This window comes from Misgurnus anguillicaudatus, chromosome 23 (genome assembly GCF_027580225.2).
Source record: "Misgurnus anguillicaudatus chromosome 23, ASM2758022v2, whole genome shotgun sequence".
In the NCBI taxonomy this organism is placed as follows: Eukaryota; Metazoa; Chordata; class Actinopteri; order Cypriniformes; family Cobitidae; genus Misgurnus; species Misgurnus anguillicaudatus.
This window is the reverse complement of record NC_073359.2, coordinates 36,786,690-36,804,247: the sequence shown is the minus strand read 5'-3', so window position 1 is coordinate 36,804,247 and position 17,558 is coordinate 36,786,690. Positions and strand designations below refer to the sequence as shown.

At 37.3% G+C, this 17,558-nt stretch overlaps 1 protein-coding gene across 1 annotated transcript in view; it reads left to right on the top strand.

The window, feature by feature from the left end:
• Positions 1-17,558, top strand: part of LOC129436367 (signal-induced proliferation-associated protein 1) — a 194,776-nt gene that overhangs the window by 134,293 nt on the left and 42,925 nt on the right. The gene's annotated exons all lie outside the window — the stretch shown is intronic.

The following is a 17,558-nucleotide window of genomic DNA, read 5'->3' as shown; positions in this document are numbered from 1 at the left end:
CATGGTTAGTGTGTGAAACCTAGTTGTCTAAACTACTAGCTATACACTAATACAGTTTGAGTTCAAATTAAAGTATTAGCATGAATATCCCATTAACATATAAATTGATTGCTATGGGTAAGCAAAAGTTTGTAACAAAATAAACTTAAAAAGTTAATTAGAAAGTCTATGACAACTTACCATGTGTGAGAAACTATACAGCCAGCTTTACACGAAATATGTTTCAGTTATATAATTGAATGAAATCTAAGCATGAATCTAACTTTGGTAATTTTACTCTCAATAAATAAACAAAAGTTTGAAATAAATTGATACAAATTAATTGAAATAAATATATTAAAAACAATACAATAAATAAAAATTAAACAAACAATTAAACAATTGACTGTGGTGTGGTCGCCAGAACCTCTTTTTTATCACTGCGCAAAAAGACAATTACTTTGCTGATTTTTAACATACAGATTGATTTATATCATTCAAAACTTTAAAGTGTCTGGTTTTTGCAAAATTTGTGGACATTTCAGTGGCTGTTAAGGATCAACTGCTTCTTGTTTTCTTTGGAAGTTGCTTTGGATGAAAGCATAGAATGAAATATAGCATAGAGACCTTAAAGGTGTACTTTTCATTTTTTTCAATACATTAAAGGTGCTGTACGTAACGTTTCTACTTAAACAAATCCCTTTTCAATTGCCTGTGTGTGAATGGGTTGTAATCTCACATTAAAATGATCCACTTTGCAGGTTTGGCTATTACCTCTGAAAAAAAATATAATAATTTTTATGGGAAAGTACTGGGTCGGATTTGGCGCGAAATCCAGTGACGTCACCCGCATGCGCGTTTCCGAGCCTCTCGCCTCGTCTACTGACTTTGCGCTCAACAGCGACGACACTGTCTGATAACAGACTGAAACGACCTGCTCCCAGCACATCACAGACCCCAACACAAACTTCACATATTGTGAAGAAAAAAGTTATCTGCTGAAGCTCGTAAGGCCAAACGTGATCGGATCAACTTCGGATTTAAAAAAAACACGGATTAACATTGGCAGGGCATTTGAATTATGGAGAACCCTCCCCTTTGTTTTGGGTATAAAAACGGATCCGGAGTTGGCTTTCATCCTTTTGGACAGGTAAGCTAACATTACTACAAAGCATGTCAAATATATTTCGATTATGTGCTTTAGTTTTGTAGATGTTGTTTCGGTTTGCTAGCCTTCGCTTTAGGGTGTGTTCGCCCAGCCGTCGTCGATCGATGACGTAAAACTGCGGACGCGTTTGTTTACGTGCGTCCGCTTTTTAAAAGTCTTTAAACTCGTACAGTCTGACATTGATGGAAACTGAGATAATACAGTGTGACATGGACTTGACTACGATTTTGATCGCACAATGTCGCAAGCATCAAGCCTAAAGGACTATTTAAAATAACAGAGTGTATACCAGGCTTTACTGTTATACTGAAATTGTTCAGTGTAGTTTTCGTTATCTTACCGTAAATGAACCTACGTAACACCACATTACAGAGGCTAAATGCTGTCAATTAAACGTTGCAGTGGGAGTTTACCTGAGTTTCCAGCATGTTGTGTGATGCTTTCTCCGGTGTGTTACATCTCAGTCTGGCCGTCGCTTATGAGTTCGAGCACGCGCTTGTAAAATTATTGGTTGCAATCTGAAACATCACCACTAGAGGCCGCTGTAAACTACATACAGCGCCTTTAAAGCAAACAAGATATATTCTGACCATTACTTAAAAAATATTTAATATGAAGTTTATTTAACTAACTTAAAGCCCCAACCGGGTGTTGTCATGTCCAGTTTAGTGCTCCTTCTCTAAAGCCGGCCACTACTTGTCCAAGGAGCAATTACCCTCTACCTGAGACCCCATTCTCTTTTTGGGGACATCAGCCCACATTTTCCCCTTAAGGCCGAATCCTAGTCTTGGCCCCACCGGCGAGACATCCCCCATTTTTTCCGGCTCAGTATCCAGTCCTGCTAAAACGGTTAAAAGCGGTGAAACAGGCGCTATTTAAATAAAACACAATGCTATTCCAGGAGGGCAGCCCTTTAAATTTCAAAAAGTTTTAAAGACCCAGGCATTTGATCGCTGAGGGCAAATCATTGGACCCATCCACCTCAAGATGATGCCATCAAGATGATGCAATTAATCCCAATTATATTCATAGTTTCAATTGTTAAGTATTTTAAATGAGCGCACCAGGTGACCAGTGTGTTTGTAAGGCACCTCTGAAGGTACCACTGCTTTCACATGTGTAGCCTACAGCAGCAACGCTGTACAAAAGCATTGATTTGAATAAATTTTCTAGAAATATTTGTATTTTTTTCACAATCGAACAGCACTAACAGGAGCACACCCATTTAACTGCAGTAGTTTCCTCTATATATAGAGGTCTCTATTAGTGATGCAACAATACAGTTAGCCCACGTTTTTTTTACCATCGTTTCGGTACAGTTCGGTTCTGATGGGTTGACACATAAGTTTTTTTTTTGTTATTCTATGCTTAGGCAATAGGAACAGTAAGGGCCAATCACACCAAAAGCGTTTATGGCAGTTGCAGGCGCCTTTTTTGAATTATATTTTATGAGCAGGGAGCGTTTGCGAGCTGTTTATGCGCGCCGAGCGCCTTGCGGTTTTTGCTGCCAGCCACAGCACGCACTTTTGAAGGAGCGCTGAGAACGGGGAAGCGCTCAACGTCATTCGCGTGTTTCCATTGTCCAGTCGAATGAGGGGGGAGAGGCGGGCCTTACGTTGTGGTGAGGGAAGTTTACCGTTGTTTTGAAGAACCGGACTCCACTCGCTCACTCTCTCCAGCGTGTTTGTACACCTCTCACCCTCAAACAAGGTCAAGTTTCTCCTAATATGAGAGTTAACAGCAAAAGAGTGCTCACGCGTCAATATTTGATTGACAAGACAACTGACTCTGTGGTTGCTTAGCAATATAAAAAGCCCTGTCGCACTGCTCTTTTTTTAAAAAGGCAGTGCGTCGTGCCTTGTGTTTCCAAGCGTTTAAGCACTTTTGGTGTGATTAGCCCCTAAGAGTTTAAGAAGAAAAAAATAAAAACATTTATTGCAACACTCCTTTATTTTACATAAAACCAAAGAAAAGTCCACTAGTTCCTAGTGTATTGTATAATATAAAATAATTCTTTATTTTAAAATGAACACTGACATCTCACAGCTGCTGGTAGCCCATGTACAAACTGGGAAACACATACATTTTGAAAATAAACATACATAAAGTTAGTAAACATAAATTGACTATTTCAAATAAATACACTTGTAGTTAAGTAAACATAAATAAACCATCTGTCACACAAAGTCTCGGAGTCAATAGCAAGTTAACAATGTTTATTTAGAAAATGGGATAGATAGTGCAGAGCAAATGTCAATGAGTACGTTTACATGCACAGCATAAGCGGATAACTATCAAAAATCTGCTTATTACAGAAAACTGTTTTCATGCGTTTACATGCAAATCAATAAGCCGCCTATGCAGACAACTGCGTTTACATGGGACTTGCAGAATTATCAGTTTTCTCGCAGGCAGTGACGTCACCTCCTATAGTACACAATAGTCGTTCAAAAAGTCGATGGCATATCTGTCTTAAGCTATACTGTTGTATCTCTTCTCGTGTCTGCAGAACCTGTAAATGTAACATGAGCTGCTATTTTAACAGTTTCTCTGCCAACTGCTTTAGTCGAGCGGAGACTTTTATGCGTTACTTTGCGACAACCAGCTCAATCACCACACGCAACAGACGGTTTGAATCACACTCGACTGAAGGTGGGTGAAAGACGGAGATGGAAGATGTTAAATCCAAAATGTGCAAAGACTGGAGATAATCCACTGCGGATGCAGATGTAGCCGATGCAACCCGGAAGTAGCTGGTGTACCGCCTAATAACGAAGCGAACCAGCTGTTCCGAGAAACAAACAGAGTTCAAGTTCATATAATCCACAATGTTAAACAACCTGGAGATCCAGTCACTGGTGAAGGTGAATGCCGATGAAACCCGGAAGCAGCCGGTGTACCGCCTAATAACGAAGCGAATCAGCTACACCGAGAAACAGTCAGGGTTCAATATAGTTCACAAATCCACAGGCGAGTAAACTCCGGATGAAGACGAGCCTCCGGATGCCGAAACCCAAACCTGGGGTAAACAAGAGAGAAAGCACAGAAACTTCCGACAGGACAAGCAAGGCAGCCAGACTGTGACCGAAACAATGAGCGCGCAACGAGAGACAAGACGGCGTGCAATATAAAGGGAGACGTAAACAAGACACTACCGGTGAACAATTACCGAAACGAGCGGGCAGGGCTAGTGAACACATGAGGAACCGTCACCACAGGTAAATAAACAAACACATATCCCACACACAACCATTGATCCCCCAGAAGTCATGACACCATCTTAATTATCTTAACAATACTCCAGAACAGTATCATTCATTCAGAATGTAAAGTGCAATTTCACTTAGGTCAGCTATCCCTGTATTTTGAGATTCTTCTGTAAAAATATTAGCCTGTCAACATTCTCTGCAGCAAGGCAAGAGCGTTTTGCACTTACAATGTCCCCGGTAGTGGAAAAATTATCTCACTCGCAACAGAAGTTCCTGGGACACAGAGGTGTTGTTGTTCAGCTTTTGCAACATGGGGGAACTTGCATTTGTTTGTTTTCCACCATATGAATGGATCAGCATCCACATGAATACTGTCTGCTAACTTGTAAGTGGTGACTTCCTCCTCAATGATCTGGGGAAATGGCTTACACTGCTGTTTCTTTATATTTGAAAAGCTCCCCAAATACCTCTGACATTGCTGTCTTCTTCTTGGCATGGGGAGAGGATGGATTGTTTTCCTCTGTGAAGGGCACAGAATTCTCCACTAGATCCTTTGCATCAAAGAGAATAATCCTTTAGCAGAGGTGGAAAGTAATGAATTACATTTACACCGGGTTTTACCTCTCATTTGCACGACGTGGTTTTAATACAATGCGTATTATCCTCCGCAGTCTAGCAGCTTCGCGTCAAGTCAAACACAACTTCAGAACGTCCTCGTGAATGCGCAGGTCATTAGACATTGCAGAGAGAGAGAGAGAGAGAGAGAGAGAGAAAGAGAGAGAGAGAGAGAGAGAGAGAGAGAGAGAGAGAGAGAGAGAGAATAAAGGTCTGACATCAGGTACCCAGGTCAGGGAAGCTAGAAGACAATAAACGTGGCAAAAGTATGACATGGCACTCATCTCATTATATGCTCATTTAAACTAGATATATAGTTTAATAAAATAATGTATGTTACCAGCAATACATCAATTACAACCTTACTATAGTGATTGTATTTACAAGCTGACCACCTTCAAAAGTGCATAACACATGTAAAATCATTAAATAATTCCATAAATGTTTCTTAGTTTAAAGCTTAAGCTTTTTATTTTATTAACTTTTTGTTATTGCACTTTAATTGTAAAGATGTTCCTACAATTAAAAACAACTAGTTTGAGATTTATATTCCCTTGTCGTTTTTGAATTATACTAAAATCCTCCACCTCTCCACGGTGTAAAAAAAGTAACTTGATTTACTTTTTACTTTTACTTGAGTACATTTTTAGACCAGTAACTTTACTTTTACTTAAGTAAAATATTATTAAAGTAACTTTACTTTTACTTGAGTACAATATTTTAGTACTTTTTCCACCTCTGTCCTTTAGTATAATTATTATACTTATAAGCACAGACCGCTTAGAACCACAACCATCTCAAGTGTAACATGACAAATGTGAAATTTATTTGATAAGTGAAAAGGACACAATATATATATAAGAAACATCTAAATAGATAAAACAATCAAAATCACACACAATTTTTTTAAAATAATTAGTACCTGCTGTTCATGCTCCAGAATTTCACGAATGATATTCCTGTAGAGCTTATCACGAGAGTTTTCATCAAGGTAAGGCAGGGATTTAAACCTGGGGTCAAGAGCTGTGGCCATTTGGAGGTAATCATGAAGATTAGGGTCAGTGTACCTCTTCGCCATGTCATTTGTAATGGCTGTTTTGGCTTCTTTGATTGTTGCACTGTTCTGTTCTCCTGGTGACATTGATTCGAGAATCATCTCTTTCAGAGGCAGGATCATTGATATAGTGGGGGTTGTTTCACTGCTCATGAGAGTTGTCACTGTTTTCAGTGGTGTGAGTACCTGAATCAGTTCTTCTGCCAGTTTCTGTTCACTGTCATTTAACATGGTTATGTTCTTGACAGACAGCTTCAGATCTTTGTCCAGTAAGGCAGAATAGATGGCAGGCTGCTGTTCTGTGTATCTTTCCAACATGTCATGTAGTATGTTCCACCGAGTTGTAACATCATGAATTAACTTGTGTCTGGGCAAGTTTAACGTCTCCTGCTTCACAGTCAAAACATGGTGGGCTTTGGTCCTTTCGTGAAAAAAGTCACTATTTTTCTAACCCTCCCCAGGAGGCGGGACACTTGATTGACACTGCTTTCTTTCTGCTAGGCTTACAACATGCGCAAAACAACTTATCTGTGGCCCCAGCCTATCAGCTTCATGGACTGCATTCACAATATTCGGAGCGTTATCTGTGGTAACTGGGAGTAACATATTTGGCCTCCTTAACTTCTACGTATTCACTGCGTCTGTCAACTCTTCTGCCAAATGAGCGCTTGTATGACTTTCATACAGGGGACGGGTTTGGAGAACACGTCCTTTGTTATTTTTATGTGTCTCTTGGAATCAGTTGGGTATTTAATATTATTCTGGAAGGATTCAGTGAGGGACTGTTGTTTTTTGGAGGACTTTACCTGCTCTGCTATCCTGCCTTCAGACAGTGATATTGCTGGGTGATGGCACCGCAGATGCGAAGTCATGTTGGAAGTTTTTTTTTTCGTGCAAGTGGATTATATGCATAAAACAATGCTTGCAGACAGTCTTTTTTCTTCCTCGGCATTATACTCAACTGCAAATCCGAAATGTCTTCCTCGAAAAGTAGCCTGACTTCACAGCCGCTCACCATGTTAAAGTGTGCAAAGATGTTCAGCGCCCCCAAACTAAAGCATAGTGTGAGTGACTCACGGGGGAGGGGTTTCCTCATCTCAGCTTGTAGACTTACAGGCACAAACAAACAGTCAACTCGGAGAGAAATAAAACGCACATAAATAATTTAATGTAAAACTGAAAAACCGCAATTCACAAGCCCGTATTGAACCGTGGATGTCATACCGCACAGTCTCTATATATGGCTGTACTTCATGTCTGTCCCATGACAGTTTTTTGCATCGCTTCACTCTCAGCTGGTAAACCCAGTTGGGGGGGGGGGTACTCTGGGTACTCTGGGTTTAAGCAAATATTCTAAGCTCGGAGCTCTCCCGTTGGATAGCACACCAAATATGCTTTATCTCATTACCCTATTGATTACATGTTAATGCAAACTTGTTAAATTAGGGATGTCAACAATTCGGCAACATTTAGAGGGTTAAGCCAACAAGACACAAAAGGAAATAAAGTTGAAAGAACTTAGGTTCATTTAAACAACGCGTCGATTGTTTTGTCACCATGTGGTCAGACGCAGCTCCGCGTCTCACTCAGAACCTCAAGAACCCGCATTCGGGCAGGATCATTTGACATTACTGTAGAGATGAGAGAGGTAAGAATTTTGCCCACGTCGAAAAAACATAATAGAAGTCTAGAAACAAAGTATTAAAGTATGTAGCCTATGTCGCTCATCTCATTACAATATGTTAACTAGATAACTGGATACAACTTATTGTATAGTTTAATAAAATAATTTATTTTGATTATACAAATGAATTACATCCTAACAATAGTGATTTTTTTTAACTAACTGCTGACCAGCTTAGGGAATCTCTATGGCTAATTTATAAGACATTATTGCTGATTTAGTATGATGTTTTTCTTGTTAATTGAATCTTTTGTGGTATTTTATGCCTAGAATTAGTCAAGGAGGTTGATTATTATAACTTCCTTCAAAGTGTGTGCATAATGACATGTGCATAATGACATGTGCAACAAATGCATATAGGGCGTCAGACTCATAGATTTGCATAATTTAAAGATCAGGTTTTAAAGTTTGGGTCAACCTGTGGCACAGCTTTAAAACTGAAACTTATAAAATCCTATCAGAGGTCCAAAATGTCATTGAAACACACCAGTGGCTTTGCTATCATCAAGATTAAACATGTTACGCCTCGAACCCTCCCTCCCAACAGAGCCTTCCCACAACACAAATCCCAATTTAACTCCTTTGCATACTATATATATTCTTATTTATTCTTTTTTATTAATATATTATAGAAGTATCGGATCGGGACTCTGTATCGGCAGATACTCAAAATCAAAGGACTCGGACTCGAGGGCAAAAAAACCTGATCGGGACATCCCTAATGAAAGGAATCATCCATGATGATTGTCATTATTTTAGATCTAAGTTTGCAGTAGTTTTAAGCAAAATAATAATTTTCATATCTTAAGAGCACTAGGTGGCCCTGTGATGAAAACCATGCATGCCACCTTATTCCTCAATTGTTCCTTGGGGTCTATATGACCCCAAACTACATTTCCTTAGTTAAAAAAAAGGTTCCCTTCATTCGAGAGATATCAAATTTTGTGACTTCAGAAATAATCTATCTATGCATACACATATATACTGGGCGTTATTCTGAAGATATGTAAAAAAAAATATTAATCTTGTCTTTGGGGTCAATGTGACTACAATTGAAAATGAAAGGGAAATGCAAAAACATTTTTTTCTATTTAAAAAAAAACAAATCAATAAATCCAGCATAAATCTGAAAATTTCCCCACAGAAATGAAGGCCTGGTACTTGTGCACAATTCCAATGTAGAAAACACATGCTCACACAAACACACACACACACACACACACACACACATGCTTTCTCCCTCTCATGCACACACTCTCTCACACGTGCGCACACACACTTACATTGTCAAATTTCTGTGGCATTTTGTAACATTGACATTTCAAAATGCATCAAAGAGTACAAAAAATTCTACTATTTGAACTAATATTTATTTTTAATGTCCTTTCTTATGTTTATATATACATACATTCACAACATGTATCACTACAGTAGTGATGTGAGCAGTTGCCCATATCCAGTAAAATTAATGGCTTTCTATGGCCCTCTGCTGATCAAAGCTATTTCTTTCTTAAACGGTAATTTCTTTAGGTTTATCTCTAATCAGCAAAAGGTGGAATTCTACATCTAACACCTAGATCAATATCCAGAAACAATTTAAATAAAATTTTAGATAATCATTTAAGTGATTTTTTCATTAAAAAGTCTAAATTTCACATGCAAGCTAATGATATCCACACTATTCCTACGCCCCATGACGCTTTGCGCGAATTATGGGTGCGACTTCCGGCGCGTACTGTCACTGAACCACGTTTTCCATGATGATTACGGTCATAACTTTATGTATAACCCAGTGTGAGGATGAAATAAAGAAGTGTCCTGATACATCATATGAAGATATATTCAATTGTTTCATGTTGTTCCTCGGGGGTCTTCAATGAGCAAATATAAAAGCACAGAGACATGCCCTATCTCTACAGTGGGACAGTCAGTCGAGTGTTTAATACATGGAATATACAGAGACTTCTTGTTTTTAACATTTTCAGGTGATGGTTTAAAATGTCACAACTGTCCCTGGTGTGAGTTTTTTTTTAAACGGCAATTTTTAATCGACTTGTTTGAGCTTTTATGGCGACACCAAAAGTAACTTAATGCACAGACACATCACAAACTATTATAAACATTAACTAATAAGCAGTTAATGTAATCTCATAGCAGAATAAATAAATCAGCATATTTTATCAGCATAATATGTTGTTTTTTAATAATTATTGTATTTATTGTTCACTGACAGTGTCTATGAAAGGTTTTAATGGGAGGAAGTGTGGATAATAGATGCACGTGCGTCACATTCAGTTCTTGTGCGTGTATTATAGTTCAAACAAATGTTTTGTAGAGATTTACTGCGTTTGTATCATCTATTATGGCAACCCCTAACTGCACAAGTTATGCCGGTCTTCCTGGATTTCATAATAAGCATTAAAATGCCAGTCAAAACGGCAGACTCGTATCCCTCGCAATAGGACTACTATTAGCTGTAGTGGCTCACCGGAAGTTATACCCATGTTGAGGATTTTTGTGGTAAATGGGTACACAAGTACTTCAAATCTCTCAAAACACAGCTTTATTGTATAGGTAAGAAGTAAACAAAACAAAATTATTTGTATTACTGAAAATGTATATTTTTCTCACATAGACCCCAAGGGCCAGTAGTGTAACAACAAATAATAAAGATATAATTAAGTGCAAGAATCACTGACTGCTGTAAAAGAAGCTTAATGGTTTTGATCCTTTTTATCTATGCAACACAACATTTCAATCAATTGTGCACTTGCAATACTATTTTTGTTTTGCGCTTTTACATTTCTGCGCATGTAGCTTTGTGGCACTGTTTGGACTTGTGGGCGGAGTCAAAGGCTCCCTTGACATTGCATCATCCGCTGACTTTCGCAGACTGCATTAGAGGATGTTCAAGATACATGAACACAGGCTGGATCTCCGGTATGTGTAATTGATTGTTTTGTTTTTAGTTCGCTAGTAATTAAATGTTGTTTTGTTAACTAAATGCACATTAACAGGTTTGCTCAAGTTCAAAAACAGATAATAATAAAGTCATGTTTTTGTTTTCATTTTTATTAACAGTTTTATTATAAATATCATGCTTAAACTATGACTACTGTAGTAAATTCATGGTTACTATGGTTTTAATAAAATACCATAGTTAAACTATCATTGCTGTAGAGTCCTAAGGGTTGTGACACATCATTTTGTTGAGTTTTATGTTATTGTTAAATAAAATGTGGTGATGAACTTGCACATAACACATTGAGCATGTTGGCCAATGTTTCTGAGTTTGTAATAACACGCTAACTCTACCTGAACAGGAGCACTGAAGCATCTGCATGTGAAAGCGACAGAGGGCACATTTTGCTTGGTTTCAGAGTAAGTGTCTTAATGGGAAAGGGTTGCTTGGGGCCAGGGGTGCAACTGCACATTTGCTGAGTGGTGTGCAAGATCTGTGTTGGTGCCCCCTTAAATTTTTCAAACCTCGTTTTTACCCACACAATTGTATTAGTAATGTTAACTTAAATATGTATTAATTTAACTGTCACAAAGACCTAATGCACACACGCTTGTTTTTTTTTTGGAAATAATTGAAAGATAATCTGTTACCGGATTCTGTAATTATGAACTAATATTTTATCATAAGAGTGCAACATTTTATTTGGACTCTCCAATAACCTCATCCACAGTTAGCATTGCTTTTCTTGTCTTGTTTTTCATTATTCGTGCTTTTCCAAATCCTTCACATCTTTATTAAACCAACCTGATCTCACGAATTTCCATGGCATAGTCCCGGAATTTTTTGCTCATTTTTCCGTGGCATTCCCACGGATCTCCACATATTTCCGTGGTCCTGCCACAGACTTTCTTTTCCGTGGCATTCTCACGGATTGGTTACTCAACTGTTTTGTCCTATTTTCTTACCATTGTCGCTTCGGTTTAGGGTTAGATTTACATAAAATGACATCCCTACCCAAACCCAACTCTAACCCCAACACCAGGTGACAATTGATTAAAGTTTAGAAAATATAAAAGAATACATCAGAAAAAATTTTATAAACCAATACTTAAAGTGACATACTAACGCAAACACCAAATCTAACCCTAAACCGAAGCGACAATGGGTTGAAAATAGGAAAAAGCAGTTGAGTAACCAATCCGTGAGAATGCCACGGAAAAATGAGCAAAAAATTCCGTGACTATCCCTTTGTGAGATCATGTTGATTAAACACATCCCATTTAACATTTACAGTGATGTGGAAAAGTAAGAGATCTTTGTAAATGACTATGTTGTTGCTGTTTTCTGGATGACCCACAACTGTTTTTATGTTTTGTGATAGTTGTCTCTTGTCTGATCTGAGCCATTAAACTACCCACTGTTCTTCAAAATCTTCCAGGTCCTGCTGCACAATCTTTGCTTTACCAGCATCTTCTGCATTTTTGAAAACTTTCTGGGGACTGTATGATGTTAATATTCACTCAACATGATCACTGTGAATGTTTAATGGGATGTGATTAATAAAGACATAAAATATTATACCTGTGTAGTTATCCTAAGCACATTGTGTTTTGTCTATAGTTGAGACTTTTATGAAGTTCAAATGGCATTTTATGACAAATTGTTGCATTGATACAATCCAAATCAATAATAGGCTAAGTAACTAAATCCAACCTTTATTATTATATTGTTTTAATCACTTACCTAAAACATAACACCATTTTGAAACATGTCGGCAACTCCTGGTAACTGATAGTTTTTAAACAACAGGGTTAGTTGTAACACAGTTGTTGTAACACTGTTGTAAAAGCCTCAGGTATACAATGATAACAAACAAAAAAATTAATCGAAATAATACCTATTAGAATCTATTCATATGCATCAATGCATAATAACGGGATTGTTAGATGAAGGATCATGAATGAATGTGTGGACATCTATTTATTATAGACAGATATATAAACAATATGCTCCTTTAGTATATAGACAGAATTTTATAGAATTATTTTTGTTAGAATAAACCCCACCTATAAAATAAGTTGTAACGCTTGCACTCCTATCACTTTCGGTGTAATTGTAAAAAAATAAAGATAAAGAGAAAAGTGTAAAGTAACCATGTTACAATTAACCCCGTGTTACTTTGTGCCCTGCTCTTCCCTAATCATAATATTATGTGTGTCTCTCGTTAATTAATACCTGCTTCTTTGCTTGCTTTATCAATGTCTATCATCATTTTGTTGTTATCTCAATCTTAATGGATGAGTCAATGGGCCATTATCTTACATTCTACAAGGTTAACTTTCAGTATGAAATCTTATTGGTTGTAATGGAAACTGTAATGGTCTCTGTGGGTCTCTACTGGAATGTGTTGGATTCTATTGGTGGGTGCATTAAATCCTACTGGAATATGTCCCAAATCCCTTCAAAAAAGAATTTTGAAGTAGTTTTAATGGTAAAAGCCAGTGGTTCCTATTAGTATTTTAATGGAAACCAGTAGAATTTCTATGATAGTTTCTATTGTGTATTTTACCAGGGTACTAATCACCGTCACCTGTCCCTCATTACACAGCACACACCCAGTCATTGAGTGTGTTTACATGCACAGAATAAGCGGATAACTATCAATAATCAGCTTTTTTACGATTTACATGCAAATCAATAAACCGGCTATGCAGAAAACAGCATTTCATGGGACTTGAGATTTGTCAGGTTTCTCGCATGCAGTGACGTCACCGGCTATAGTACATAATAGCCGTTCAAAAAGCTGACGGCATATCTGTCTTAAGCTATACTATTGTATCTCTTTTCATCAGCTTTTATTTTCATAGTTTTTTTGCCACCCACTTTAGTCGGGCGGAGACTTTGCGCTTACTTCCGTGCGTGACATTTATCTTTCACACGTGGAGAAATACGCACATGAACAAAGCTGCGGAAAAAGCCAGTTAAGGTGTTAACATGCAACGCGAAATCGGTGTAACTCTGACTCAACTCATCTCTATGAAGATTTGGAAGTCTTTGGGCCCTATTTTGATGATCTAAGCGCATTGTCTGAATCTGTGTTAATCATCATTTCATCTGCATATTCATATTATCTGCTTTTTAATGCTCATGTTTAATTAATACTCACTTTTTTATATCTCTGTCTCATCTGGTCTGTGGTACCATAACAGAGTTATTATTATTTAGAGTTATTAGAATATATTATATATTATTTGAATAATTGTTTCATTCTTCTCATATCATCATTGCATTTGCATCGGTCCTAGTTCTTCAGCAAATTGAGATGTGACACGCACAGAAGCAATGCGCATGCACTGAAACAGTTTTTCGCGTTCATGTTCTTCATGACGTGAAATTTCTCGCCTTTATCAGGAATTCCTGCCGTTAACCTTTCTTGCCTGTACTGGCAACAGGAGCAAAAATTTTTAACTCTTTCCCCGCCAGCGTTTAAAAAAAATAAGTTGCCAGCTAGCGCCAGCATTTTTCATGATTTTCACAAAAGTTTAATGCCTTCCAGAAAATGTTCTTCTTTAAATATATAAACAAACAATATATCAAATGAAAGAACAGATCCTCTGCTTTCAAAAAAACAAAAACGTTTCATCCTACCTTCATTATTTCTATTTTTATTACCTCTCAAATATGGGTAGGTTTCTTCAAAAACAATGTAATAGATAATTGCATTTTTGTGAAGGACTTTTGATACAGATCAGATGCAGAGCGATCTTTAAAACATACACAGACTTCTTTCTCTTTCACGTGAGGCGCTACTTCCGGGTTTGTTGCGGAAGTTTGCCACCTGGTGGATAAAAGGGAAGTGTTTTCTCTTAATTCTTTCACCGCCAGCATTTAAAAAAAAAAGTTGCCAGCCAGCGTTTTTCATGATTTTCACAAAAGTTTAATGCCTTCCAGAAAATGTTCTTCTTTAAATATATAAACATACAATATATCAAATGAAAGAACAGACCCTCTGCTTTCAAACAAAAAAAACCCGTTTCATCCTACCTTCAGTAGTTCTTTTGTAATCAGCTTTTGAATATGGGTAGGTTTCTGCAAAAACACCACATTTTGAGCCAAAAGCAGAGATAATTCAATTTTTGTGAAAGACTTTTCATAAAGTTCCCATTCAGAGCGATCTTTAAAACAGACACGGACATGCAGCTGCTTGCCATAGGACTTGCAATACTTCCGGGTTAAAAAGGTGGGGAAGGGCACCACCTGGTGGATAATAGCGGTATTGCGGAAAGACGGAAATATCTCGTCAATGGCGGCGAAAGAGTTAATTGACAAATGATCTCGTCAATGATGGGGAAAGAGTTAATTGTTGCAAATTATTGTTTTAGCAACTCTCTATCATACCATATGTAAATCAGTGTCTTATGAATTTTAAAGGGATATCTTGACGAAAGTTTACTCACATCAATGCTTTCTAATGCCAGTTGCTTGTCTGCATTAACCGAGAATGAAGACCTCAATAAGTTTGTGCTTGGTGGTGGGAGGATCAGTGAACAAATTTAACAATCCCCTTAATTTTTCTCGAATGTAAATCAAACTCCCATTCACAAACATACTTTTTGAGCATTACGGAGATGGACCGATACTAATGTTAATATGTTTGCTCTCTCAGAGTCAGACAACAACGTATCCTTCCTGATTTGAAGACAGTGGTTAAAAATGATAGTTTAGGATTCCTGATCTCTGTTAATCCACAGAGATTTATTGCTGTCCTCTTGTTTCTGCTTTGTTTTTACTTTTCCCACTCTCTGTGCTGTGCTCCAGTCCCTTATCTATCCTGTTTTAGTCTGTGTTTTGTCTGAGGGCCAGCGTTTGACACTTGATATAATAAAATATTATTTTAACTTATTTAAAGTGCCATAAAAATATGATTTTCATTATATTTAACAAATAAACTTTTGATTTTGTATATTATTCATTCTATTCAGAATTGTAAAAAAATTGCGCAATGCGCCCCCCCCCCTCGTGTGGCGCCCCATGTACTGAATATACTGCATACCCCAATTTTACACCACTGCTTGGGACTAACATGTCTAACATGTGAACTTTTTATTTGTATACATAAATATCTAATAATTTTGTTGTGTGTGTTTTTGGCTATAGGATTGAACTGGAAGAAATGAAATTAAACATCCAAGGCTCAATTGACACAGATTGTCCTGTTTAAAAACGTTATACCGAAAGACTTTGTGCTTTAGTTTAAACACATCTGACACCACTTTATTGTTAATGAGAAGATGTAAGGGGTTTGTCTTGTCATGTTCATGTTTTTTATATTGAAGTTATAAGTTCTCATGTTCATGTCTTTTTTTTTTTAAATAATTTCTGGCCATTATTGTCTCTTGTTTCCCTGTTCCCTATGTCTCATGTTCTCATTGGTTCACTGTCTGCATATACAGTATAGCCCTCATGTTTCCATTGTCCCTTGTTGGTAATTGAATGTAGTTGCTGTGTTTGCATTGTTTCATGTTCATGCTCACATTTATGGATTACCTCATGTCAAGGATTTCATGGTTTATGTTTGGATCACATTACATTTTTCTATCTGCACTTAGATCCAGTCTCATGCTATGTTTGGACAGCACATTACAGATGATCAAGGACTGTTCATGTGTTTTGTGATAGTTGTGACCACACTGATAGAAGGGTGACCATACTGTAGATGTTAAAATAAAAGTTTTTATTTATTTACACAACTTATACACTCTAAAAAAAAAAAAGGTTCTATATAGCACCAAAACTGTTGCTTTGGATCGTAACGATAGAAGAACCATTTTTAGTGCCATATAGCACCAGTGAAGAACCAGTGAAGCACCAGCGAAGCACATGTGTAGAACCATATAGTGCTATGTAGAACCATATGTGGTGCTATATGGCCCCTTTATGGTTCTACACTGGTGCTTCACTGGTGCTTCACTGGTGCTTCACTGGTGCTTCACTGGTTCTTCACCGGTGCTATATGGCACTAAATGGTTCTTCTATCGTTACGATTGAAAGCAACAGTTTTGGTGCTATATAGAACCGTTTGTTTTTTTAGAGTGTAGTTTTTTTCTTTTTTTTGTGACAAGATTTGAAAAGCCTAAATCCTTAAATTTTAATAATTATTCATTGTGAAGCACACTATTTCAAATGTGGCTTACAATCACTAGACTGACCTAGGCAACATACTGTACCTCCCATTCACACCTGGCCCAAATGTCTGCCATAATGGATCCAGGTTTAGACTCTGTGCAAGTATTATTATTATTTACAGCATCTACAATATCGTCAAATTGTGAGGATTTTTTTAAATTGTTGGCAAATGTATGGGGATCACTATCAACTCACTGTACTTGTTTCTGTTGTCTACCAAACATTGTTTGATTCCTTCCATGCATCTCTAACATTATCAGTTGTACATTTCTCCTCCACCTTCCTCTTGTAATCTAGTTGTGCCTCCTTTAGCTTTATTTAGCTCTTTTACCATATATCTCTCATTTCTTAAAAAAGCTATTATTTCCCCAGTCTGTGCCGTCAAAACAGTCTCTGAGATTATCTATTAACTATAGTCCATGTCTGCACCTGCTGAATAACAGGTTTAGTCCTTTTTAAAGGTCACATTCTTCCTGATACCATTTTTAAAACCTAGTTAGTGTGTAATGTTGCTATAATAGCATAAATAATACCTGTAAAATAATAAAGCTCAAAGTTCACTGCCAGGTGATTAAAAGCCTACAACGAACGGTCGGTTTGGACTACAGCCCTCTATTTCCTGCTTTAATGACGTCAGTAAAACAGTTTGTTGACTAAACTCCGCCCACATGAATACATCAGTCACCAGCTTTGGCTCAAAC